The following is a 27901-nucleotide window of genomic DNA, read 5'->3' as shown; positions in this document are numbered from 1 at the left end:
TTTTCTACCGTGGTATAAGCAGGGGAGAGTGCGGCGAGCTTCCTCTCAGCGGTGCTGTGGAGAAAAACATGGCGCTGGTGAGTGCTGAGGGAGAAGTCCCGCCCCCTCGGCGGCGGGCTTCAGTCCCGCTAAAAGTGTAAAATTGGCGGGGGCTCATGCATATATACAGTGTCCAGCTGTATGTAAGCTCTCTATTGCCAAATAAGAGGTTTATATTGCTGCCCAGGGCGCCCCCCCTGCGCCCTGCACCCTTACAGTGACCGGAGTATGTGAGGTGTATGGGAGCAATGGCGCACAGCTGCAGTGCTGTGCGTTACCTCAGTGAAGATCAATGAAGTCTTCTGCCGCCTCTGAAGATCTTTTCCTCTCATACTCACCCGGCTTCTATCTTCCCACTCTGTGAGGAGGATGGCGGCGCGGCTCCGGGACGAACTCCAGGGTGAGACCTGTGTTCTGACTCCCTATGGAGCTAATGGTGTCCAGTAGCCTAAGAAACAGAGCCATGAAACTCAGAGAAGTGGGTCTGTTTCTCTCTCCTCAGTCCCTCGATGCAGGGAGTCTGTTGCCAGCAGGCTCCCTGAAAATAAAAAACCTAACAAAAATGCTTTCTTACAGGAAACTCAGGAGAGCTCCTGAAATGCACCAGCTCCTCAGTATCAAACTGAGGTCTGGAGGAGGGGCATAGAGGGAGGAGCCAGTGCACACCCAGAGTCAAAGTCTTTCTTAAAGTGCCCATGTCTCCTGCGGAGCCCGTCTATCCCCATGGTCCTTACGGAGTCCCAGCATCCTCTAGGACGTTAGAGAAAAATTGTTTACAAATCATACAATGTGATTTTCTATATATTTTTTTTTTTCAGATTCTGTTTCTCACTCTTGAAGTGTACCTATGATGGAAATTACAGATCTCTCTCATCTTTTTAAGTGTGCACAATCGCACAAACGGTGGCTGTCCAGATACTTTTTGCCCCACTGTATATTTGATGATATGTACTTTTTCTCGTTTTTTGTTTCTTATGCATACAGTACAATTGCATGTACAGTATGTGATGCTGCTGTCACTTCTAATCAGTGCACATCATTCTGGCATGACTGCTTATTCATTTGTCTCTCCTTTTCTTATATATGCACAGATCCTAGACAAGAGCTGTCTTGTTTGGATGTAAATCCGTTGGTTAGTGGGCGCGTTGCCTGTATAATTGATTCAGACTGTGCTGTATCTATATGAATATGGGTGAAAAAAATGCCCAGTGTACGTACAGCCTACAGAAGCAACTATGAATCAGGCCCCTGAGAAACAGTAGCTTAAAGGAAGCATCCAGATTAGTGGTTGTGTACCAAAATCTAAGAAAATATAGTGGTGACTCTCATCTCAGGAGACATCCAATATGCAGTGGTGAGCTGTCACTAAATGCATTGTGTCCTTATAAGCAAGACCAATACCTGAAATCCCCAGACACAATTGGTTAAAGCTTTGAAGCAGAGCTTTTGGTAGAAGTGTTTTGTTGTTGCAAGAGCTTTGCTTTAGCCATTGACAAAATGTGTGTTCATTTTCTGAACCAATGAAATATGACATATTACATAAGGAAATCCTTTTGAAGACACTCCAGCACATGCAAGCATAACACAGTGTTAAGGCAGCTGTGCTTGTAAACAGCTGTTACTGTTGACTCACAGTTGCACTTGTAAAGATCCTGCACCTGCCACATATGTGCTAACATATAAAGTAAATAATTCATCAGAGGTTAGCGCCTTCCTTTTTATAAAAGCTCTACATTACATTTGTCACATTTCAATCATTGCTGTATCCTCTTACTAAACCAAACCACATCCCACAACATAGCTAATTCTACAATACAATGAAACACATAGAAGGGAGCTACTGTAGGCTTAACTACTGTAAATCTAAATAGTGTGTTACAATGTGATAATAAAAAGTTGATAATTAAATAAATAAATCATATAGCACTGTTGCTTGAAGTGACCCCGCATACACATGGATTGGTTCTTGGTAAAGTATGTTCAATATAAACCGCAGTATGTCTTCGAAAAAAAGAGATCCCTGATCTTCATAGACAAGAAGATGTCTGTACATGCACAAAAGTAGCAGATCTCATACTCCTTGAAACATTAGTATATTTTCAGTCTATACAGGCACCCCATGTGCTATAGAGATCAGGGATGACTACTTTTGCAGCGGTTTAAACAATAGTAACCATATATTGCACTGAATGGCACAAGATAAGGGCATGAAACAAATCCATGTAAGGGCTGAAGATGAAGACAGAACTGAATCTAGTGCAGGTAATCTACACTGGGATAAAATGGGGAAAACTGTATTAGACAACTTCATTTGGTTAAAATGAGTCACATAAGTAGGTTGGGAAAACTACTGCCAGGTAAACTACATAGCCAAAAGTATGTGGCACACCTGAACATCACACCTACGGTACATGTTCTTGTTGTACAATTAATTACAAAACAAAGGACATTAATATGGAGTTAGTCCCCTCTTTGCTGCTATAACAGCCTCTATTTTTCTGCAAAGGTTTTCCACTACAGCGTGGAATATGGCTGCAATGATTTGCATTAATTTAGCCACAAGGGTATTGGCAAGATCAGGCACAACTGTTGGGCGACAATGTCTAGCTTGCAGTCAGTGTTCAATCCAAAGCTGTTCAATTGGTCTCTGTGTAGGCCATTCAAGTACTTCTATATCAAACTCATCAACAGGGGTGTATCTACCCATTGGCCATGATGGCACTCGCCAGGGGCACCAACCGAGGAGGGGGCACCGCCTGGCAGTGCCACCCTCAGCCAATGGGTGGAATCACTTAGTAGTGGCATCGCCTGGGCTGGAGGATCTCACAGTAGGCAGGAACAGGCGACGGTGTTCGACACCGCAATGCACTAGTGAAGAATGTGAAAGTAAACTACAGTTCCCAGCAGCCCTTGCTGTTGGGAGCTCCTGGCAGCAAGGGTTGCTGGGAGCTGTAGTTTGATTTCACTTTCTTTACGAAGTGTGGTGCGGTGCCGAAGTGTGGTGTTCCTGCCTACTGTGCAATCCTCCAGCCCAGGCGATGCCCAGCTCCTCACACTAGGTACTGCAACATATTAATTGATATGTGTTTTGAGCAGGGTGCCGAGAGAGGGGGGGGGGGTGGGTACAAATTACCCGGGCCCAGGTGTGATGGAGGGGTCCAGTAGGGGCCCAGGCCACCTCCCCCTTACCTAGCAGCAGCAGATGCAGCTCTTTTCCTCAGCGCATCACACGCCGCTGTGTACTGGGCTGCAGTGTGGCCATGGAGGTGCTTAAAATACTATTTTTTCTATATATTTTTCTAAGGGTACATGACACACCTCCTGTGATTAGGCCACACCCCTTGTGCTGGGAGGGGAGAAGACTATATGCAGGGGGAACGACTGTGCTGGGAGGGGAGGGGAGAGGACTATATGCAGGGAGGGGGAGACTCTGTGCTGGGAGGGGAGAGGATTATATGTAGGGAGGGGGGAGACTCTGTGCTGGGAGGGGAGAGGACTATATACAGGGAGGGGGGAGGCTCTGTGCTGGGAGGGGAGAGGACTATATGCAGGGAGGGGGGAGACTCTGTGCTGGGAGGGGAGAAGACTATATGCAGGGAGGGGGGAGACCATGGCTATGTACAGGGAGGGGGGAGACCATTGGCTATGTGCAGGTAGGGGGATTGGGGCTACAGCTATGTGCTGGGTGTGGGATGGAGACTATGGCTATGTGCAGGGAGGCGGATGGAGACTACGGCTATGTGCAGGGAGGGGGATGGGGACTACAGCTATGTGCTGGGAGGGGGATGGGGGCTACGGCTATGTGCTGGGAGGGGAATGGAAACTACAGCTATGTGCAGGGAGGGGGATGGGGACTACGGCTAAAAAATAATGCTCACATCACATGAAGCATCAGTGATCAAAATATACAATTTAATCACATAATGATTTCTTTAGTCTGACCTTTTGCAATATAAGTAGCCCATTCGGCTATACAGTCACTCAGGGAGAGTTGCACAGGCTGAAATGCTCCTGAGTGCTACTGTGTTGTCTTGCCACTCCCTGCACCATCCTTCTCTTCAGAGGTTCTTGGAAAACCAGGACTAGCATATCTGTACCCTTTCAAATTGCAACCCATGTTGTTAGGATAATATAAACTAAGTAAGTAGTTAGTTTATTACAGGTTTGGGTTTTTTCACACAGTTCGATTGTTAGTTATGACTAAAATCACACCTCCATTGGCTGGTCTCTGCTTTTTCATACAAGAACAGCAATCTAATTGAGTACTGCTGTAAGTTTTCCATTCTTCATTGTAATTAGCCATAATCATAGCCTTCCTGGGTGCATGAGAATGTTCAGACGACTGATTCACAACCCTAACCTATTTGAATATGAATCTTCTCAGTAAGTAGCAATAAAATAGGGGAAACAAAGCAGTTTCTCTAGGGAATTTTGTAAAGCATTCTTGCTAATTCTTCCTCTTCAAAATGTTCCTCTTTCAGTATCAGGGATTTGTTTGCTAAAACAAGGGTTGCTTAATGAATACAATGGTTTATTATTTCCCTTAAGTGACACAGCAGGGCCCAAGTAATACAGACCGAGCTCTTTCAGAGCACGCCAAGAACATAAGAAACAAAGGAGCAGCATTTCCATACAACAAATAGAACTCTCGGCTTGGTCTCCGGTTTAAACAGTCCACAGAGCAAGACCTCGGCTCTGCTATTCTAGATTTCCTAGCCCGTATTTTTCACTCTGTTTTATTCTTCTCAATGACTCACACACAGGGCTGAGACTGTGCTGTCATGGAAAAGCACATAGCAACAGCAGAATGACGGCTGGAGGAGGGGTGACTTTCTCTCATGTGCATTCATAGTGAGCCACCTAACGGTGAGTGTTTTTTCTGTCTCACAAACACTTCTACAGTACCACTTGTAACCTGTCATGTTTTAAAGCATATTTGCCTTATGATTAACTAAAGGAATTAAATGCTGTATAAATACAATAAACACATTTAACAGTTTTCATCACAATTAACTATTTAGTTTGTTATGTAGACACAGAAAATAGGCTGTTAATCTTAGAGATCATTCACACCGGTGATAAAAAAATAAGTACAAGTGCCTCTTAAAAACATATACAAAACCTTGTCCTTGCTTTTAACAGAGCTTCTGAAGTGTGTCTTCAATTCCTATTAACTGCTAGTATTCTATGAGTCTATTTATCAAAGGCAAAAAGCCTTAAATCCTCAGAAAATGGGATGTTTTCACAGGATTCAGGTATTCTGCTTATTTGTCAAAGTCAACTTGGTGAAGACTGTCACTGGCTATTGCATATACTGTAAGCATGAGAAATTCTATAAGCAGCAGATATAAGTGTCCTTCTCAGGAGTCACTAGCCAAGGGAGCCCACAAGAAAAATGCTTTATTATAAAATATTTTTTCTTTTCTTTTTAAATCACAAAATACAGTAACTCTTTCCATTTTGTATTTACTTTTGCAACTAACTTTATTTTTTTCATCTTTGTGAATTCTGAACATCCAGTTACAGTGAGCAAGCAGGAGTCAGTTAAACCTCTTTTACACCGCCAGCATATAACACAGGTTATTGCACATGTACATGCATAACCCCAGTTGCTGGTTGGTGTAAAAGGGTCGAGTTGGAATAATCCGGGTCGAGTAATCCGGTATTCCAACTCGGGTAGTTTGCAGGGTTGAACACGCGTTCAACCCGGCAAACTGTGCTGTGTACATGGGAGCCAGGTCGCATCAACCCACCTTTCCGTTCACAGTGATGTAAAGGCGGCGCTTGGAGATCATGTGATTTACGAGCGCCACCCCCGCTGCATCACTGGCAACGTCACCAACCCGGCGATATGCTGGGTTTGTGACTGCAGTGGGAAAGGAGGCTGACACGTGTCACAGCTAGGTAGCACCCGTGTCAGGCTCCCGGCTGTGACCCGCTATTTTAGTCTAAAAGCGGTATTAGTCAGTTTAGACGTGACACCAAAGTGGCCTGGTAAGCGATAGAGCAAATATGTCTTTCCAAGCTAATTTAATAAACACAACTCTAAAAATTGGAGAGCCCCATGCATTCAAACCCACTGATGGTGATCTTCAGCTGATCAAATATAGCCAGTTCAAAAGTTGTACCTTAAACATGAATAAATGGATCTAAGATATGTGCGTGACCCATTTTTGCTGGTTTTGGTTCTAATTCATTAGAGGGTTTTGGTTTTGTCAAAATTGCCTTGCTGATTTTGGATTTGGATTCAGATTTATTTATTTTTTATTTATAAAAATAGCTAAAATCATGTTATTTTTGCAATCCAAACCGAATCCAAAACCCAAAATTTGTATTTAAAAGCCGAATTCTGAAACGTGGTAAGATCTGAAATGGGACTCAGCTCATTTTGCTTCTCCGGAGATCCGGACTGGGTTTTGGTTGAGTTTGGATTCACAAAATTCGGATGGGTTCAGATTTTTGAACCACACATCTCTAATTTATATATATATATATATATATATATATATATATATTCCCAATAGATGACAGCGACACTCGAGGATTTGTGGTATCAATAACGTATATTCATGGCACACAGAAGGCAAATTGAATCCGAGTGGATCTACGAACTAGGTACCGTTAGTCCAGGAGGACTAAATGAGAAATTCTCGTGGACTGTCTTCATATGAAAAAATCAGTGTCCACAACAAGCGGAAGCATAGCCCTGTGACTTTTCCCACTATAGTAGGGATAACCGTAGAGAGTACCACCCCTGTTCAAGCACTGAGACTAAGCTTTGGTGACTATGGAGTCGGATGGATTGGGAATTTAACAGACCAGAGAAAATATTAGTCCTATGTGAGGACAGAGGCAGCCATAACTGTTTGGCAGCCAGGAGTTTTCCATGACATTTTTCTTCAGTGTGCTCTCTCTTTCTGGCTTCTTTCTTCTTTTTCAGTGTATTTTAGTATAATTGTTTTGGCCTCTAGAGGGTCAGAGTTCACATACTGTTACTGGAACCAAGGTTAGGATATATTAAACGGCAGGGACTGCCAAGGTATAGGTACAGCTGACTGATGTAACAGTAGGGGTCCTTTTCACAACATGCACGTGAGTTTGTATACTCACCTGAGATTATTAAGATTACACTTATCAATAATTACCATAGCTCTTTAGATATTTTAAATTTGAGGGGGTATTTCCCCTTCTGTAAATATTTTTTTTAAATAATTTTTAGCCTAGCCGTCTAGGGCTAGGCACATTAGATTTGATATGTAATTTTTATTATAGTAGCCGTAATTTGCACAAGTAGGATTTAACTTTACGGGGCACCTTTATATTTTAGGATTTAGTTTAATGCACTTGTCTACAGCCCCGCATGAAACCCAGCCGAATATAGCGGTTCCCGTTTAACTTAGTAGCCAAGATATTAAGAGATTTCAATTGGGAGTGACAGCGCTATTTAACCTCTTGCTGTATCTATACATGTGAACTCAGTCCCGCTCCTGTATGTAAAAACAGGGGATCGGGCCTCCCTACAGTAATGCATGTATTTGTCTAGTAAGTCTTTGTTAGGGTGGAGGGTCCTGGTATTAAGAGATTGCACGGCTCTTGAACTATTTTACTGTTTCACTTTTTTCTACAGTATTAGCCTCAGAGTGGAGTGGCGTCCTGGTTGCTGTGGCAACTGACAGGCGCACCTTTGGTGAGGTCATCAGAGATGGACCGGAAGTACAGCGGGAAGCCGCGTCTCCGGCCACGAGCAGAGCACTGGCGGGCTTCTTCTAGATAAAAGGTACTTGTTTCTTTTGCACTTTGTTACACACCTTGACAAAGGGGCATGTGAGCCCCGAAACGTCGGCTTTCTATGTGCCATGAATACACGTTATTGATACCACAAATCCTCGAGTGCCGCTGTCATCTATTGGGAGTTTACAGAGCGCTACCAGAGCGTTACCAGAGCATTACCAGAGGGCACCGGGGTAGATTGACCAAGCTGGGATGAGTGCCGGCCCATACACTATCTATCTATCTATCTATCTATCTATCTAGTATACACACTGACGGGGCACACGTACTGTATATGTGCATGCACACTTATTATACTTGCCTGTGTAGATGAAGTTTAAACAAATATATACACTTGTTACACACATTATGCACATCATAGTGGAGTCTGTGACCGCATCAGAAATGCGGCCAGAAAACCTTACATCGTACTGGTATTGAGGAAGCCGGTAAGAACACAGCATCATTAATAATGTGATGATATTACAAATAGCAAGTGGTAAGTAGTACCTTTTAACTCTTCTGAAGCACGTCTTTCAAGTCTATGACCCCTTTTCTTGGACACATTAACACTATTGTGGGGCTTCATGGAGTGAGGTCGTATATTGCACAAGGGCAATATTATCAATAGCAGCTATCACATCCCTATAATAGTAACGGATTTCAGGACTGGACCTTCATAGGCACCCGATATCGCAGAGAGATCCAGGTTTGCTGCAAGAGCCTGGTAAGTCATACCCCTACTTGGACGATACCTGGTTAACTGCATGGGCAGAGATCTAAATGGCTGTGTAGTTGAGATCCAGGAGGGTATGAGTCCAGTTGGCTGTGACGCAATCCTGATGAAACAAAGGACCTTATGATAGGACCTCAACATCAAAGGAGAAGACTGCAGCATAGCCAACCAACTGGAAATACACTTGGGGGTTCAGAATTACAAAACACTTATCATGTGCGGAATCTTGGTGTTGTCCTGGATGGTGGATTGACACTTAAACATCAGATATCAACCACAATCAAATACTCATTCTTTCAACTGAGGAATATACAGTAGTCAGAATCAAGCACTTAATTCTTGCTTTCCTGCACAGTTCAAGAGGCCCCCAATCTAGAATCCTTCAAAAACAGACTCAAAACTTTCCTATTCACTCAAGCATTTCCTAAAGTAACTCCATGCTCTCTGTATTTTATGAAAGGCTTTTCTGTACTTCATTATTTTTGTAAGCGCCTTCAGTTCTATTGGAGGAAGAGCACTATATAAATTATTATTATTATTATTTCTTGTCATTTATATGTATAATTATTAAATATGTAAATGTAAAATACAAGGAATTATATTACTACCAGATTCAATAAACATTTCATGATAGTGAACCAAGCACAGCTCTAGATGGGCTTAGATTTATATGAGAATATGAAGTACACATAGAGGGCAGCCGCATATATTTATATACTGGATATGTAAATATGTTCTAATGGACTCTAAAAGTATTTAATTACATTAATGGCTCTTTTTTATTGCAGTTACGAGAAAACTACAATTTTATTTTAATGCATTTCCATAATTAAAGTATAATTCCATCTTTAGTATCTGTAATGAAGCAAATGTTTGCCTCAAAATGTTTTTTGTTTTATTATTGTGACCCCAGAAATACCTTTTGTAGTAGTTTTAGAGAATATCAACAGAAGTTTTCTAAGTATAAATTGTTTTACCAGGAACAAATATCTCTTTGTGAGTGTGTCCTAGATACATCACATGCATGGGGTTATTCAGAGATGGATGCAGATCTTGCTTCCCGCAGCAAGATCTACGTCCATCTCCTCACATGCTGGGGGGCCGCCTAGCACAGGGCAAGGCCACCAAGCATTTGTGTGGTGTCGCCTTATGATGCGTCCGCAATTTAATTGCAGATGCATCGATTAGAGGTTGACACCTGCCGCGGCCATTTTTTCTATCAGAGTAGCTGCCACCCCGAAAACACTTCCAACACCCCCTGTTTCAGCCGCCACACCCCCGCAATGCCAAAATGCCACCCCCGAATGTTCGCTGACATCAATTATCTTGAGTAGATGACAAGGAGAAGGGTCACGCACATGCCCTGTGGCCAGTGTGCATGCTCAGACCAGATGGATACAGCTGCTGGGTATAGACGCGTGGCTGCTCCTGTATCTGAATTGGCCACACAGTTGTGAACTCTTTTCAGATAAAAAGCACCGAGCATTACATTTACAGACATGTTTATAAAACAAATGATAGAACCTTTTGAAAATGACAAACAGAAGAAACAAGTAGAAGGCGGCATTGTGTACGTAAATAATAGGTGATAATGGAGTAAGTTCATAAACCGGGTGCATTTTTGGATGCAGCTGTTGTATGGAAATATGCAAAAGCAGGAGGAGGCGTTGTGTGGAAATAGATACCTTCTGCATGCTTGTGTGATCCGCTGCTGTGACCGAAGAAGTAGCATCAGATCACTTGCGTGTACACCGGCCATCTCAGGTGGCTGGGTTGTTCACGCTGCTGGCACCACAACATCTGCATCCTAAGACACAGACACTCAAATCGGCACTCCACAAAATGGTGATGACACCATCAATTTTGGAAATGCTGGCCAGCTCCTACAACCCCACAAATGCCAGCAGCCTATCAATCATGGGTGCATTGCACATACGACTACACACAACATGTTCTGCACACACGCAGAATGGATCCTGCACAGGCACAGCACCATCAGAGATGTATGTAAACCATCAAGTTTACTGTCATCTCTGAATCAGGTCTATAGTATGAAATAGAAAAAAAAAAAAAAAAAAAACAACAACTAAAAACAGACTATGATCCTCCTCTTTTGTAGATACTTCTCTGTACATTTAAAAAATCTAATCCAGTGTACTGAACTATTCCATATGTTCAGGTATGTGTTTTTGGAGTATTTTCACCCCATTTACATATGAAAGATATATATTCATGCATATATGTATGTGTGTATATATATATATATATATATATATATATGTTTGTATATTTGTTTTCTCTCAGTCAAACATGTGTCATATCGACCATCCCCATTCCATTTTTAGGTGGATTCACTATTAAAGATGAAAAGGCTCCTAATAGGGTCTGAATAAGAAGCCATTTTAAAGGATTATTCCTTTTTTACATGATGAACCTATTTATATACAAAGGTATTCTATTTTAATCTTATTTTTATGACTTTCTTTCAAGTCTACGGAGGACACAACCCCTTAAAGACCCTGTGTCTCTTTTCACTTAGGTTGCTTATAACATCTTTTATGCAGAATTTCTGATGTAAGATTTGTTCCCACTATATTTTTTGGTAGGTATCTATTAATCATTTATTTTTTATTACATTTTAATATTTTTCAAAAAACTACAAATAGTTTCTCTATGTTCCCAAACAAGTTACCCCTGATAAAGTCAAAATAGACGAAACACGTTGGGTTTATCAGCCATTAGTCAGTGATCCAGTCGGTGAAAACACTCCCTTTGTTGAGCTCACACCTTGTCATGGTGAGGGAGTCTATACACCTACATCACTCACTGGACACTTTTTACATTGATGGAACTATCAAAAAAACTGTTTATGTACAACATTTTGTAAGATCTTATGTAAAAGACTTTTTTATGAATATCTTGTTATTAAATATTTTATTCTAATTGGCCTTGGGCCATTTGTTTGGGTGACTTTCTGGTGAGGGGTTATCCACTGTAGGAACCCAGGAAATTTCGTCTTCCACAGTATAAGATAAATCTATACAATCAATATAGCGCACTCAGGAATTGTTTTTTTCTGTCTTATGTAAATTTGAGATTTGGCAACGGAGATCTCACCTGTAGTGCTGCTTTCTCTTTGAGCGCAAGATAAGGATATTTCTGTGTTCTATAGTATGAAATGTCGACATTCAGATTGTTGACATCAGAATGTCCACATGGACATTACATCAACAACAAAAATTACGATATGGTTAAAATGTCGACATGTTCATAATGTTGACATTTAACACATTAACACCAGAAGGTCGTCATACAGTTTTGCCTAAATCTAACCATAACCCCTACATCTAAACCTATTTCTAATACTAAACATAACCCTTCCCTATCTTTAACACTAAACCTAACCCTAATCCTATCTATAACACTAACCCTAACCCTATCTCTAACACTAAACCTAACCCTAACCCTATCTCTAACACTAACCCTAACCCTATCTCTAACACTACACCTAACCCTATCTCTAACACCAAACCTAACTCTAACCCTATCTCTAACACTAACACTAACCCTATCTCTAACACTACGCCTAACCCTATCTCTAACACCAAACCTAACTCTAGCCCTATCTGTAACACTAACCCTAACCCTATCTCTAACACTACACCTAACCCTATCTCTAACACTAAACCTAACCCTATCTCTAACACTAACCCTAACCCTATCTCTAACACTAAACCTAACCCTATATCTAACACTACACCTAACCATATCTCTTACACTAAACCTAACCCTAAGCCTGGGGGTCATTCCGACCTGTTCGCATGCAGCGGTTTGTCGCTGCGGTGCAAACGGGTCCAGAATGCGCATGCGCGGCGGCCGCACAGCGCATGCGCGACGTTGCCCGTGACAGGGGTCACCGAGTTACATCCAGGTGAACGAAGAAAGCAGTCGCAGAGCCGACTGCAAGAAGATTGACAGAGAGAAGGTGTACCTGGACGGATCCGGACCGTTGGAGACCGTTTTCGGGGAGTGGAGAAGAAAACGCAGGCGTGACCAGGAGAACGGAGGGCGGATGTCTGACATCAAAGCCGGCCCCAGCATCTCTGAGATCTTCGCACAGGGTAAGTAGTATGTCCAGGGCTGGTCTTGTTTTACTTTAATTTTTTTAGCTTAGCAGGGCTGCACAAGCGATCGCAGTCCTGCTAAGCTAAAATACACTCCTGCCATAGGCGTGGACTAGTTGATCACAGCAGCAGCAAAAAGCTGCTGGCTGTGTTCAACTCGAAATGACCACCCCTATCTCTAACACTAAACCTAACCCTAGCCCTATCTCTAACACTAAACCTAACCCTAACTTTATCTCTAACACTAAACCTAACTGTAACCCTAAAAATAACGCAGAAATGTACATTCTAGTGTTGACATGTTAAATGTTGATATTATTATTATTATTATTATTATTATTATTATGTAAATGTCAACATTTTGCTTGTCGACCTTATATTCATGTCAACCTTATGTCGATGTCAACATTCAGAACCTGTCGATCACCAATATCTGGTCAGGATGTCGACAGGTGGTGTAAGCTGCAAGGGTAACAAGTCTGCTTGGATAATTGGGAAATTTGGCTAAAAAGTATATGACAAAAAGCCAAATTGAACTGTACATGTAAACTCCGGGGACAGCAAGTATGGATAACAGTGGCTTGTTATAGTTAAGGCAGTTTATTTAGTTGTAAAGTTGATCAAGCTTGCTAAGGAAAAATTGGCGGCTGTGCCATAAACCATGCTTACAGTCTATGGCCGGGATCTAATGAGGTCTGAGTTTGGCGGCCGTGCGAGATACTGGCGGAATTCCTTTTTTTTAAAAGGGGCAATCATGTACAAGGCTAAATCATGGCTGCTGAACTCGGACTTCATTACAACAATTGGCATTATTTTATACTACTGGCATCAGCATTGATGCTGAAATGAGAATGGACACTTATTTTTTGACCTTTATGTATTTTGAGAGAAATACATTTGTTATTTTGACATTCATTATGTCAACAATCTAGAGATTGGTAGAACAACATTGGCTGTACTATGCCAACACGGTTAAAAATGCAGCTTATAGCATTTTAAAGGTGTCAGCAGCCAGAAGAGAATTGGTGACCACCCATGCCAAAAATAAAGGGGTGTGGCTTCACAGGGAAGGAACGTGGCCTAATAATAGTACCAATTCACATTACACCACACAGTAGTGTCCGTTATTCAAATTACACCACACAGTAAGATCCCCTTATACACGTTACAGCACAGTAAGAGCCCCTTATACATGCTAAAGCACAGTAAGAGCCCCTTATACATGTTACAGCACAGTAAGAGACCCTTATACATGTTACACCACAGTAAGAGCCCCTTATACATGTTACATCACAGTAAAGGCCCCTTATATACGTTACACCACAGTAATGCCAGGTAGAGCACCTACACAATGGTGGGTGGTGTGAGTTTGTGTGTCATCCCTCCCCACCCCCGACATGTACCCAGCCCCCCGTGTGTACCCACTGCCACCAGTGGATCACAGACACAGCTCCTACCACCCACCTCCGACCCGGAAGTCCCGTACAGCGCAGCGGTGGACAAGGAACTCACCAGCGTTGCCTACAGCAGACAGTGCTGCAACACAAATAGGGTGGCCAATCATGGTCACAGCGCATGATGTGCTCTCAGCTAAAGTGTGCTGTGTGCAAAGCACACTTCGCACACATGTAGTTATGGCCATGGTCGGTAAAAGTGTAAACATGCTGGTGAGTCTAGCCATTCTCTACAGTAACAGAGTTTGACTCAAAGTAAAATTTAGCAAGGAGGTATTGTGATGAAGTAGCAGGATAGAGAGCGAAAAGCAGGATCATTTATAACTTTAGTAAATATGTGATTGTTATTAGGCCCATGCCATAGCAGCTACAGTATTTTGCACCAGTTACTTTGCAGGCAGCTACAAGTCATTACTATTGTAGAATGTATGAACATCCAGAATTAAATAAAGAAACAAAGTAGTAATCCATATTTATATTTCAAAATGTTGCATTAAATGTAAAATATGTATTTTAACAGTTTCATTAAAACATCTAAAATCATGGCTAATAATAATAATAATAATAATAATAATAATAATAATAATAAAAAAGAACTAACTACAGGTTTAAACATGAAATATTACTTGTCAATTTTCAGGATAAAAACTTGCACTTATTAATGAAAAGTACATCTACTAAAGTATATATTACATGGGCTACAACACATTGCTTTAAAATCCAGGGCCTATAATATCAAAGCTGCCCTAAAAAATAATTTATAAATCTTTATTTTGAATGTTACAGCAAACACATCAAACTCTGGGGTACTATTGGTAAAGGCAAACATGGCAGATAAAATAATACTGTACATAAACAGACTCTAATGAGGCCAACTAAGTAAGTCAATGAACCAGTACTGAACAGGCAGCCAATAATACATCTATAAATCAGATTTTATGGTGATATTTATAAAGGTCAACAGTGCAATAAAACTGATCTACAATACAACTAAGGAAACGACATCAGACTGTCATAGCTACTGTATCAACCATCAGTAATATTCCCATTCTTATATACAAGGAGCAGGCCTGCTTATTGTTTTATAAGCTACAAGAAGGACCCATTCTGCTATACTGTGTGGCTTATACACAAATGAGAAATTAAATACCAAATTCAATATACAGAAATTATGCATTTTTGGTGTATACTGTAGATGTTTTTGTACCTTGGAATAACGAGTCAACTTAGCTATTACTGCTTTGCAAGCAAACTTTAAAGTAGAGCCCGAGATGATACACAAACAGATTGTTTCCTTGTAAGGAGAGTACAGCACAATACATCAATAAAATTCTGTCTTATAAGTGGAACAAAACATAGTACAAATCAATAGAATGCTGCATTACAAGTACATACAGTGTATCAGTAGATCGCTGCCTGATAGGTAGAACACAACATGATACATCAGAAGACTGCTGTTTTTCATTATCACTAATGGCTGGGCACAGGAACCAATTGGCAAGCATAAATAAAATTCTGTACAGCAGTATTGTTCTGTTATCAAAGCACATTGGTACAGAATGCTATTTAAAATCATTACAATAGAATGCATAGCTTCCATATATTGATATTTCTTTGTTAAAGTACTCCTATCCCCTAATATGTTGAATCACTACCTAACCGCAGGTAACATCCAATATTTGAAGGTAATCCAGAAAATAAAGACTGTTTGGCTGTAAAAGAAAACTATTTTTTGTTATTTATTTTTTTAACACAGATTACATTTGTCTATTTCACCACATAATCCCAACTTCATTGAAGCATTTATCATATCTGTTCACGAGTTTTACAATCCCCTTATTGTACTTGGCCAAAAACAATCATCACATCCCACCATTTACAGAACAGTTTAGGCCAGGGATTCCCAACCTCTGTCCTCAAGGCACACTAACAGTGCAGGTTTTAGTGTTATCCAGGCTTCAGCATAGATGGTTAACTCAATAACTGAAGTACTAATTAAGTCATCTGTGCTCAAGCCTGGATAACATTAAAATCTGGACTGTTAGTGCGCCTTGAGGACTGAGGTTGGGAATGCCTGATTTAGGCAGACATCCTGACTATTAATTGGAGTAGAGTGAATGACCAGCGCAGTAGGAATGCGTAAATGGCCTTTTTACTTTCTCGATTTCCCCTGTACAAAGAAGTACTGGTTATTTGCTATTAGTATTGATAGATAATAATAATAACACCAATAATAATTTATTATTATTATTATTATTATTATTATTATTATTATTATTATTATGTAGTAGTAGTAGTAGTAGTAGTAGTAGTAGTAGTCATAGTAGTAGTAGTAGTAGTAGTAGTAGTAGTAGTAGTAGTAGTAACATTTCATTTATCTCGAAAAATAAGATAGATAGATAGATAGATAGATAGATAGATAGATAGATAGATAGATAGATAGATAGATAGATAGATAGAAAGATACTATTCAAAAACAAGCTTGTGCTTCAGCGGCTGGAGAAATTAATAAACCAAAGTTCACAATATAATGAGATCTGTTGCAGCATGAACCTTACACTATCCACAGAGCAGCAGGAGTAAAATAACTATTTTCAAAGTCCTTTCAATCTGCTTTTCATAGTCACATTGTAAATTATGTATTACTGTGTCAACAAGCTGACATTTTATATACAACTGCAGTAGAGACAAAGAAGTAAATAATTGGAACACAAACTACAATTATTAGCATGTAAAAATATTTGGGCAGATGTCTGTCTGACATACATTTTATCTGACAATGTATGCTCAGTGATAGATAGATAGATAGATAGATAGATAGATAGATAGATAGATAGATAGATAGATAGATAGATAGAATTAATAAATATGTCAGATAGATATAGATCAGGGGTGGCCAAACTATGGCTCACGAACCAAATGTGGCTGGGATTCATCTAGTACTATGGACACCACTGCCCATGCTCAGGAGGTAGCAAAGCTCTTTAAATGGCAGCATGGATTGGTGCAGCCCACACTACAGTCAGACTCAGATTCTGCACTGCACATCAGAAGCAGCAGATACCAATGGACAAGCTCCAGACAGGACTCAGACTACATAGTAAAAACGAGGTGGAGGGGGTCTGAGCTGGCACCTAATGGGGGGACTCTGGGCTAGCACATAACTGAGGATCTCTGGGATGGCACTTGACATCATAGGTGAGCGCAGGGGGGGTGCCTGGTGCGCACAGGCACCCCCTAATGTCTGGCACCCCGATCTCACATGCCTGATGCAGCGATCGCCGAGCAGGCTGATTACTGTCCCCTCTGCATTGCACCCTGTCAGGACTGCATTACTGACCGGACACCTGGGTTAATCAAGGGTGCCACTGCCACCGGCTTTCAAACTCCCGGCTCCACCTCCATATACAAAAAAAGCGTGATGTGATTACGTCATGCTGCTCGCACGCCCACCCGCTACATGCCCACCTCTTTCCTTCTATGCTATTCCAACGCCAGCCACTGATGAGGATCAGCATTCAGCCAGCGTTCCTCTTAGGAAGACAAATTCAGTACTGGCAGACAGCCGGCAGCAGCATTGACACGTGACTCGTTTTTCCAGCAGCAGCAGTACTAGTCTGAGACTGTCAGTGTCAGTGAGTGACTGCAGCTTGCAGGGGAAAGAGAGGGGGAGCCAGACCAGGCTGAGGAGGAGCAGTGTAATTGCAGTGAGTGCCATCAGGGGTGTTTGTTTGGTGCACACCACAACATCTGACAATGTATCTGCTTTATTAGGATTGGTACAAAGGTGGATATTTTATATTGCGTTGACCGTCAATAGATAGTGCTAGACACGCCCAAAAGGCGGTGCTAGACACACCCCTCCGGTGCACCCCCTAATAAAATGTGCTGCGCACGCCTATGCTTGACATACTGTAGTGAATTCTAACTGGAGCTTAATGGGGAGGACTCTGGGTTGTCAGCTAATTGGGGAACACTAGGATGGCACCTTAAGGGGAGACACCGGGTAATGACAGACTCATATAAATATGTATCTAAAGGAAACCATTATGCATTTCTTTATTTACACAACTGTACTAAACATCGAAGCACTGTATGCTACCACTGAATGGAAAATGCTCACATACTGTACACAAAGTAGTGGATTTGGTTAACATAAGGTCATGTATTTACTTAACATTTGGTATCCTTATCCTTGAAATTATTCAATAATATACAGACCACAATGATCAAAAGATCACATTATTTATACATGTGATATGTAAGTATAAAGTTGACAAGACAGCTGCTTAGGAAACAGTGAAGGGTGGGGTTAGGCATGTGAGGTGAGTGTGGGGGGGGGGGGTGTCAATGGGGCTGGTAGAGTCAGGGACAAACATTATGTTGCCTCTGAGCTCTCTTCTTATTAGCTTGCATAGGCACGACTGATTTAAGGTTTCGCTGTAGGAATAACCATTGAGAGAGAGATCCTTAATTCTGGCAAATATGGACCACAGACGTAGAATGCATAACTTATTTATTTACAAACATATACTCCCATAATGAAAGTGTTGACTGGCAGGGCCAATCCTTTCTCTAGGAATGGTTGCTGTTGTGCCCGTTGTTGTTATCTGTTGACTGTATTTGATGTGGCCTCTGTGAGGGTCAAAATGACTTATGACTGATGATGATGGAAATTACTTAAGCTGATGATATTGGTCTGAAGTTTATTGTTAAATACCACTTTATTTTGATCCGGTGACTATCCTCATTGTTTTTTATTATACACGCTAGAAGATGCACATATTTTGCCCCAAATAGAGGTTGGTGCAAATGTGTACTGATGATGATGATGATGATGATGATGATGATGATGATGATGACAGCTATCAAAGTAAGTGTACATACAGAGTGCATTCTAACTGCAAAAATGCATGCAACTCTGTATGCAGGTCAAAATATGCATTTATTTACAGGCATGCAATGCAGCAGCAATTGTGGCTGACTTGCATTAAACCCTGCAGCCAGCCCACATATCTCTTAATTGCTGTAGCTATGGTTCTGATTAAGTTGGGTTAGTCTAAGCCACCTATTGTAGTTATTTTCCTTTTAATTGTTTGTTATTCACCTTTTAACACAATTTACTGATAGCAAATAGATTTATAACACACTGTAATTTAAACTGCATCAATAAAATGTGTTACCTATAGTAAATGTATTGTAAAAAGCTTTGGTATTTGACTGATGAGTCACTATAATTTAATGCTAACAATAACTTGGGTGGTCACCCTCTGAGGCTAGAGAAAGTTTTGTACCTAACGGAGGAAAGGGTTCTTCACAGTAAGGGCCATAAGGATTTGGAACTCTCTGCCAGAGAAGGTAGTAATGATGGACTTGGTAAATATATTTAAAAATGGTTTAGACAAATTTCTAACTGAAAGAGATATCCAAGGATATAGCATTTAAAATAATTATATTTTAGGATGAGCATTAATTATAGTTGTTAATTAGTCCTAAAATATTACTTCAGCTGGACATTATAGTAAACTTTAGCTAAATACAGAATAGGGTGAGAATTATAATACAGGTCGAACTCGATGGGCAATTTGTCTTTATTCAACCTCATTAACTATGTTACTATGTTTTCTTTCAAAACATGCCCATGACGTGGTTATCCACCAAGTAACCACCCACTAACCATTAAGCCCAAGCCGACTAAATGAAGTGTAGTAACCCCCCCCCCCCCCCCCCCCCCCACACACACACACACACACACACACACACACACAAAATCATTAAACATCCAGATCAGGAGCATCTAGATTAATTGAGCACATCCTTTATATTTCCATATATATCTTGAATATTTACATTAATAGGTACCTGGGATAATAAAGTCAAAATCACTAATGCAATAAAAAAAGGTAAATGTATTCCAAAAACATAAATTTATCCTGTACAGCAACATCCATAAAATGGTCAATAAAACTAGAAGCAATAAAAAAGTGTGTATAGTAAGAGCATAAATTAAATGTTGTGAAAAACACTTCATGATAATATATTCATGATTGCAGTTATAACTTGATAGACATGGGGCCTAATTCAGACCTAATCGTAGCAGCAAATTTGTTAGCTAATGGGCAAAACTATGTGCAGGTGGGGGGGGGGGGCAGTTGTAACATGTGCAGAGAGATTTAGATTTGGTGTGTTCAAACTGAACTCTAGATTGCAGTGTAAAAATATAGCAGCCAGTATTTACCCTGCACTAGAGGTGGATTTAGGCATCATGGGGACCTTACCCCTTCTTAACCTTCTGGTTTGAAATACCGTAAGCCGGCACTGTCTTGTGAATACATCTCACAGACAGTAACGTATCATCTCTGCATATCTATACCCTGTATCTTGTGATATATTCTACATATGCACTGGAATTTATTTTTGCATAATAAGAGTGTTGGATTTGGCAGGCACTTCGCTCTGTTACATATAGAGGCAAACTTACCACTGTCTTGTTATTTCTAGCACCTCGCAGATGCCTTTATGTCAAGATTGTGTGGATTTGCAGACAGGGTGCCTAATTACCATTCACAGGATTTCTAGCATTGTCCCCAAAACTAATAACTAATTCTTGTGACTTAATTTCTGGCTCATCCTGGACAACATTTAGTATTGTATTACCGATTCAACCTTTTTTCCTGTGAGGATTAGGTATTTTCAAATGATTGTACTAATAACACTTGGTGTCAGGTGCACAATATTATCCATGATGACATATATTGCTAAGAATTGGACTTGACGTCCTATGTAACATTTTTTCATTGTATCATCATAAAATTAGTGAGAAGAAATTCAGCACTTTTTTTGTTATCCTCTTCCTTTTGTCCTATCATTTCCGTGGACTCTCATCTGCGATCCAGGGTGCACAATACCACGGATGTGGGATTTGTTGCACCGTGCCTAACATAGAAAGCAGATCCACATACTTTTACCTACTGTTATCTATTTCATAATTTGTTCTTTCTTAAACAGTATATCTACATCTTTTTTCTAAATTTCTTATATAGGTGCACTCTCATTGGTATACAGATCACATATCTCCTCTACTATCATACCACGCTGCCAATGCCCGATCTCGTCTGATCCTGGAAGCCAAACAGCGTTGGGCCGGGCTAGTACCTGGAGAGGAGACTTCCTGTGAATACCTGGTGTTGTCGAGCAGGAATCATTTTCCTCTTTATGTAAATTGTGTTGCCAACAGCAGTATCACCACTAATCCTTTTTTCTTCTTTCATCTAACAACTTATTATACAGCAGTTCAATCACTAGTCTATATCAATATACACTTGTTAACTGTCATCAGTTAGGTGTTCATTATTGGTGACCAAACAATTCCATAATACTGACTCAATGTAAGGGGTCTTATTTGGATATATTACCATTTTCGTGACCTCTCCGTGGTCCCATCAATACAGAAATTCTGTACTGGTCAGGGGAAATGGTGGTATGACAATCAAGTGTCTACAACCTTTCCAATCACCTTTTGTGAAAAAAAGACCAGAACATTTTAAAAAATGTTCACATATGTCTTTATTTCTTATGGATCATTCATGTGGGTAATTATTTTAACACTTACTAATAAAAATCATGTTTTAAACACTTTGTTTCACATATTATAGGAATTTTTTTTTCATAATCAAAGAGTGCGCCCACACAAGAGCCTTCTCTTTCTCCCTTTCATAGTACATCCAGGAGAGCTACCAGACATATGGGAGTCTCCCGGATGTTTCTGGTAGTAGGCAAGGATGGGAATCAGTATGGAATGTATCCTAAATAATGTTCCCATTTGTAATAGATTAGGGCAATCACAGTTCAATGCTGCTGAAGATAAGTGCTCACGGTGTAAATAAAACTCTGGCGTGGACGAATGGAGACCTTATTAGTATAGTGCTACAGAGGCATGTTCATGCACTGCAATTATTTTCATCCTGTGGGATAGTCAGGTAGTCCAATGTCATGCGGGATATGAATCAAACAAGCGTGTGACATCTCACACTCACTGATGCAAGTTAACTCATTTGGGTAACAAGTCTGCAGTCAAGATAACCCCAGTGCCCTAATAAAATGTGTACTTATATATATATGTACACGGATCTGAGCTACAAACAGTGATGTACACATTGTATATAGGCAAAAAGCTTTACTAGTAATAATAGTCAAAAACAAAAACAACAACACATCAATGTTGAGATGTCTATAAACCTGAATTCTGTCTCATATAGCTAGACAGCAATTGTCAGAAGAGAATGTTAATTAATGCTAGCACAAGCTGGATCTGAAAACAAAATAAACCAGGTACACCACTCTACATCAGTTTGCATTTACATTTTAATTATGGGTATGGCGTTGTCACCAACAGGTGCAGCGTAGTGGATGGATACACCAGAAACAGTGGTGATGTTAAAAGTTCTGCCTGGAAGAAGACTGCTACTCCAGGTGCATGAGACGAGGGAGGTAATCAGCCACCAACTTCAGATATTATTATCTTATGTATGTTTTAAGATTTGCTATACACACTTGCTTTTTATTGTATCTAGTTTTATTGACCTTCAGTTTATGTATGTTCCTATACAGGGTTTGTTTATCTTTTTGGAACACAGTTACTGCTGTATATTATCTCTGTGTATTTGACCCTATTATCCCAGGTAACTACAACTACAGCATGCTCCTATTTGTGTATTAACAAGTGACCCTTTTTTTCGAAGCTGCTACTTTCAGGAAACATTTTTTTTGGTCAATATAGTACTTAGGCACTAGGGTTTCCTTCTATGTATAATTATATTAACCCATATACATTAAAGATGTTAATTGTGCTGTCAATCCTTATTTCATACCAACACCTCATATAGACAAATCAGAATCAACAACTGTGGAAACCTAGGGAGTCATTCAGACCTGATCGCTGGGCTGCGAACTTTGCTGTCCTGCGTTCAGATAGTTGCCGCCTCCAGGGGAAGTGTAAATTTGCTGTGTAAGTGTGCGATCGCATGTGTACGCTAAGCTGCAAAAATCCAGTATGTGCAGCCTGTGCGCAGCCAAGGACTTACTCCTACAGTGCGATGAGAATAGACTGATCGGGCCGAAGCTGAAGTCAAACACCCTCCCTGAAAACGTTTTTCCAGACACTCCCAGTAAACAGTCAGTTGCCAACCACAAACAGCATCTTCCTGTCAATCACCTTGCGAACACCCAAGCAATCGGAATTTTCGCACCATCCTGTCGCTGACCAGCAATGCCCATTGTTGTTGGCCGATGCGTGTGCGCATTGCGGTGCATATGCATGCTCAGTCATTTGCTGAGCGCCCGCTATGCGAAAACGCACAGCAGCAATCAGGTCTGAATCACCCCCCCTAGTCCATATCATTCCATGAACAATTTCCTCGTGGCAACAGACATCTGAGTAGGTCTTGCGTCAGGACCTCTTTAAAGAAAAATAAGATTCATACTTACCAGATTTATTAGCATCACCGTATCTCACCGTATACTTTTACTAGGTTTTAGAAATTTGCATTACCTAAGGGATGCGGTTACAATACCGCTAGTCGGTATCCCGGACGTCACAATGCCGATACCGGAAACCCAATTAGCTGTGAAATACCGCCGCTGGAATCCCAGTGCCACAGGCTTTTCTCTCAGCGAGCCACCGTGCCCACAGCATGGTGAGTGCAGCAAGCCCGCAAGGAGTTTTCTAGCACTCACCTCGCTGCCGGCATATGGGTGGCCAGGATCCCGTTGTCGGTATACTGACGGACGGCATCCCGGCCGCTGGTTTTTTTTCACTGACCTTTTTGTTTATATATGGTCAGCTATATTTAACTGTAATCATATGACTTTATTGTATAATTAATTTTCTATTTTAAAGGAATTTATATTTCAGTTTAAAAAAGGTAATTCATTTAAAATTGGTTAGCCATACATATTCAATTAAACAATAGATATAATTTCCAAAATGACTGCAATTAGAGTGGCATAGAAATAAAAAATGACAGCTGTGACACCATAATTTCATGTAATTGATCTTCATTATCTATCTTTATCATATATTTTTTTTGGGGGGGAGGTGTGTGTGTGTGTGTGTGTGTGGGGGGGGGGTGACAACAAATAATACTGATTCAATACTGATTCATCTGCATAGACAAAGGATTATCTTCATGTTTACATTTCTTCCAGTATCCAGAAAATCGCAGAACAAGAGAATGTGTAAATGCAAAATAAAAACCCAGTCGTATTTGGAACATTAAAGTAGTAAACGACCGTTCTATTTCCAGCTTTCAGTGTAGATGGTGTAGACTTATAATTGTCCTTGACCTTCATTATGCACCTGTGCTTTTTATGTACAGACATAACTTAAGTCACAGGCAATTATCTACCAGTAAAGCCCTCAACCATTGCAGCTATTAAACCCTGTCTGACCATTAATATGTTCTTTCTCAGTAACTTCTGTGTCACATAAGCTTATTTATAAAACTAGCTCATTGCATTACCTCATAAGCTATTTCTAATCATGGCAGGTTGTTGCTATCCACAGCAAGCTTAAAATATTGAAGCAGCAGCTTGTGCTTTCATGTCTTTGAAACTAATGAAACAGATGTCAGCTGCATACTGTACTTCAACCACAGAATGAAAATATTCTGTGTCATTCTAAAAGGGGTTGCCCACATTTGCTCAACCTCTTCTCATTCACTGGGGCTCACCACCGTTAGAGACTCATTAAAAAACCCCTCCCCAGAATGCCAATTAATGTGAGGGAGCACCAGTGAATGAGGCTGTTGGCAGGGTTTTTAAGAATTGGGCAAAGCCTTTATCCAAAAGTAGGCAATGCCTTTTAGAATAATGCATACTATCTTCATGTGCCTTGTTGTGCAATAATATGATTGTATTGGAGTAGCTCCAGCATAACCAGTGTGCAAATACCTTTACAATGCAATGCTTATAAGTCAGTGCTCTTAGTGCTCTAAACCAATAGGAAAGCAGCAGAGGCGGAACTACCACTGGTACAGCAGGTGCATTGCATCAGGGCCTCTGAGAACTAGGGGGGCCACTGTTGCCTAGACCAGCAATGAGTTTTCTCCTGGCTCCCCCTGCCAACAATTTGAGAATTATCAGCTGAATAGCCTAGTGCAGAGAGCAGGGTGAGCCCCACTGCCTGAGGGGCCTGATGCTTACCTTAGGTATGTAGGGCTGATCTTGTGTGTGCTGGACTGATGAAGAAGTCCTGCCACCTTTCAGCCCTGATCACAGCCACATACTGCCTCTAATTATCAGACAGCTGTACATTTATCTGCTTCACTGCTGTCTGTGAATTAAAGGCAGCTCACACCCAATGTAACTTGCACTGTAAGAGTCTGCCTGCAGGGCCGCCATCAGGGGGGTTCTGGGGGCACAACTGTCCCTGGTCCGGCCGCTCTGACAGAGAGTGGAGGGCCTGGGCACCATGCCTACTACCTACTGAGAGAGCCCTCGCATACATGCTGCATTGCAGTAAGATGAGCACGGCTACATCTGTACATCGCAGGACCTGATCTGAACATGTGCAGTTCAGCTCCTGCACATGGGTAGATCATTAGACTTCAAAGATTTGCATAAATATCGGATTTATATAAATCTCGGAATTAGGCTCTATACTTGTTATATTTGTTTTTTATTACATCATTAAACAAAAAGGACATGTTAACTTGAATTTAGATGTAGTAAAATAAACTTCAAAAATATTACTTAATTGGCTGTATACTCTACATTTGCTTAGGTTAGTAATAGATATGGTTTCTTTTTTTTATTCTTATTGGCAGATAAGCATTTACCATTTAAAATTCTAACTTTAGTTATAAAGTCTGATCTACTTCAAGCATATTTACCGACTTTTACTCCTCTCCAGGAGAAGTCATTTTCTCCCTATCCTGCCTGGTCTTCCAGGGGTTCTGTGGACTACCCATAAAATTGGGAGTAGCCCACGACTTCTGGGAGAGTAGGTAACTATGCTTTAAGGCTTCTGAACATTACTGGAGTCAAATGTGTTAACTGGGACCAATCTTTAAAGATTGCCCCATTGTCAAAGGGGCCAGGATGTAATGAAGTCCGAGTTCAGCGGCCGTGCGGGATGCTGGACGACTCTGAGTTTTTATTTTTAAAGGGGCAGCCATTTACAAGGCATGGTTTAGTAAATGATTGCCCCTTTAAAAAAACAATTGGATTCCGGCCAGAATCCTGCACGGCCGCTGACCTTGGACTTCATTACATCCCGTCCAGTATCTATGTCACAATGTTTATATAGTCTTTCCAAATATATTACCAAACTTTACATCAGCAGCTTGTTACTGTTTTCTTCTAACATACTCCTTAAATTTCTGTTTCTCTAATACTGCTAGAAAAACAATACAATTCAGGTTTAGAAAATATGATAAATTGTTCTCTATGTGTCTTACTGTGAAATGACTGCTTTGAGATTAAGGAATGTTAACCTACATCAACATTTATTTATTATGCATTTACCTACAGGACAGTCAATAATAAATCCTATTCAGTGCTATTCCGGAGGCTTTTACAAATCTCTTCTATAAAGTAACACATTAATGTAAGTAAATTTGACCAGAAACCTTTCAATCTGTCGCTAAGCGAGAAGAGGCTATATCCAAAGACAAATAGCCGACAGATATTCTCTAAATTATTATGGTTGCTATTTGCTTTCATGACAGTGTTTTTTACTACTGGGCCTTGAAATCTAGCCTGTGGCTCCAGAGTTCAGCGTTAAGAATACAGATTGTCCTAAAAGACCTCAAGAATAGTTTTAGAACATACTGTAACTATGATTTGTTCATGTTAAACTGCTTCACTGCTGCACAAGTCTGACACAGATTAATATAGGGACATTTACAGATGTCAACAGAAATTTTTCATACTTAAATGGCCCATTTAGAGACCTTCAGCTGTGCATTAGCCTTTGCTACACAAAGGCTTTCAATAATGGTTCTAATACAGCACACAAGTAATTTCATTTAACTATCAGGGGAATAAAATACTATGATTCTAAGCTCCTACATGTGCATTTTTTATATGAAATGAATGCTGAAACACATATATTAAATTATTGAAACTATAGCATAGTTTGACATACTGATATAACTTTCCAGCGCCCAGGCAGCTTGGATTTTTTTTTACATATAAAGGATAGCTACTATGCTTGTCTTATTTTTAAATCTAAACTACTGAAATGCGTCAACTTCCAGCTTCCAACCTCACTTTAGCAGGCAACATGGTGATGCAAATTTTATGACTGTTATATAGTAGTTATTTTATTAGCAAAATCCTATAATATAAATGTGGTTAATAAATCTGGATGTGTTCATTTTTGTAAAAGTTGAAAAAACGCCTCTTATAACTTTAGTATTCATTAACAACATTTCTGTATTATAATTACCTTCTCAGTTTGGTATATTCAAATAAAATCTGACGTCTTCTCAGACTTGTGCTACTTGTACCAGAGTCCAGACATATACTATATGAGAAAACTCATCCTGTGGACTTGTGACTTTATGTTGTTACAGAAAGCTCTGGTTACTTAAATATCCAAACACCTGGAACATGTTTCAATATGAATTTATTATACACACTCAATTTAGTAGGTACACCTATCTAGTACTGGGTAGGTCACCCTTTGCCACTAGAAAAGCCTACATTTTTCATTGCATGGATTTACCGATCCTGGAAATATTCATTAGAGATACTGGTCCAGTAGATACAGATTT

The 27901-nt window shown here is 40.4% G+C and overlaps 1 protein-coding gene, 1 long non-coding RNA gene and 1 pseudogene across 5 annotated transcripts in view; 2 read left to right on the top strand and 1 right to left on the bottom strand.

The window, feature by feature from the left end:
- The window catches only part of PACRG (parkin coregulated), a 1062802-nt gene that overhangs the window by 669385 nt on the left and 365516 nt on the right, over positions 1 to 27901 (bottom strand). The gene's annotated exons all lie outside the window — the stretch shown is intronic.
- On the top strand, positions 4696 to 27194 carry LOC134911631 (uncharacterized). Its single transcript, XR_010176723.1, has 4 exons — positions 4696 to 4905; positions 7667 to 7816; positions 22519 to 22804; positions 26655 to 27194. It is a non-coding gene; the product is annotated as an uncharacterized LOC134911631 (long non-coding RNA).
- Positions 21201 to 21319, top strand: LOC134912172 (5S ribosomal RNA; annotated as a pseudogene).

The sequence above is a fragment of the Pseudophryne corroboree genome, chromosome 4, assembly GCF_028390025.1.
Source record: "Pseudophryne corroboree isolate aPseCor3 chromosome 4, aPseCor3.hap2, whole genome shotgun sequence".
NCBI lineage: Eukaryota > Metazoa > Chordata > Amphibia > Anura > Myobatrachidae > Pseudophryne > Pseudophryne corroboree.
Note: the sequence above shows the minus strand (reverse complement) of the source record. Positions and strands in the feature narration are given on the sequence as shown.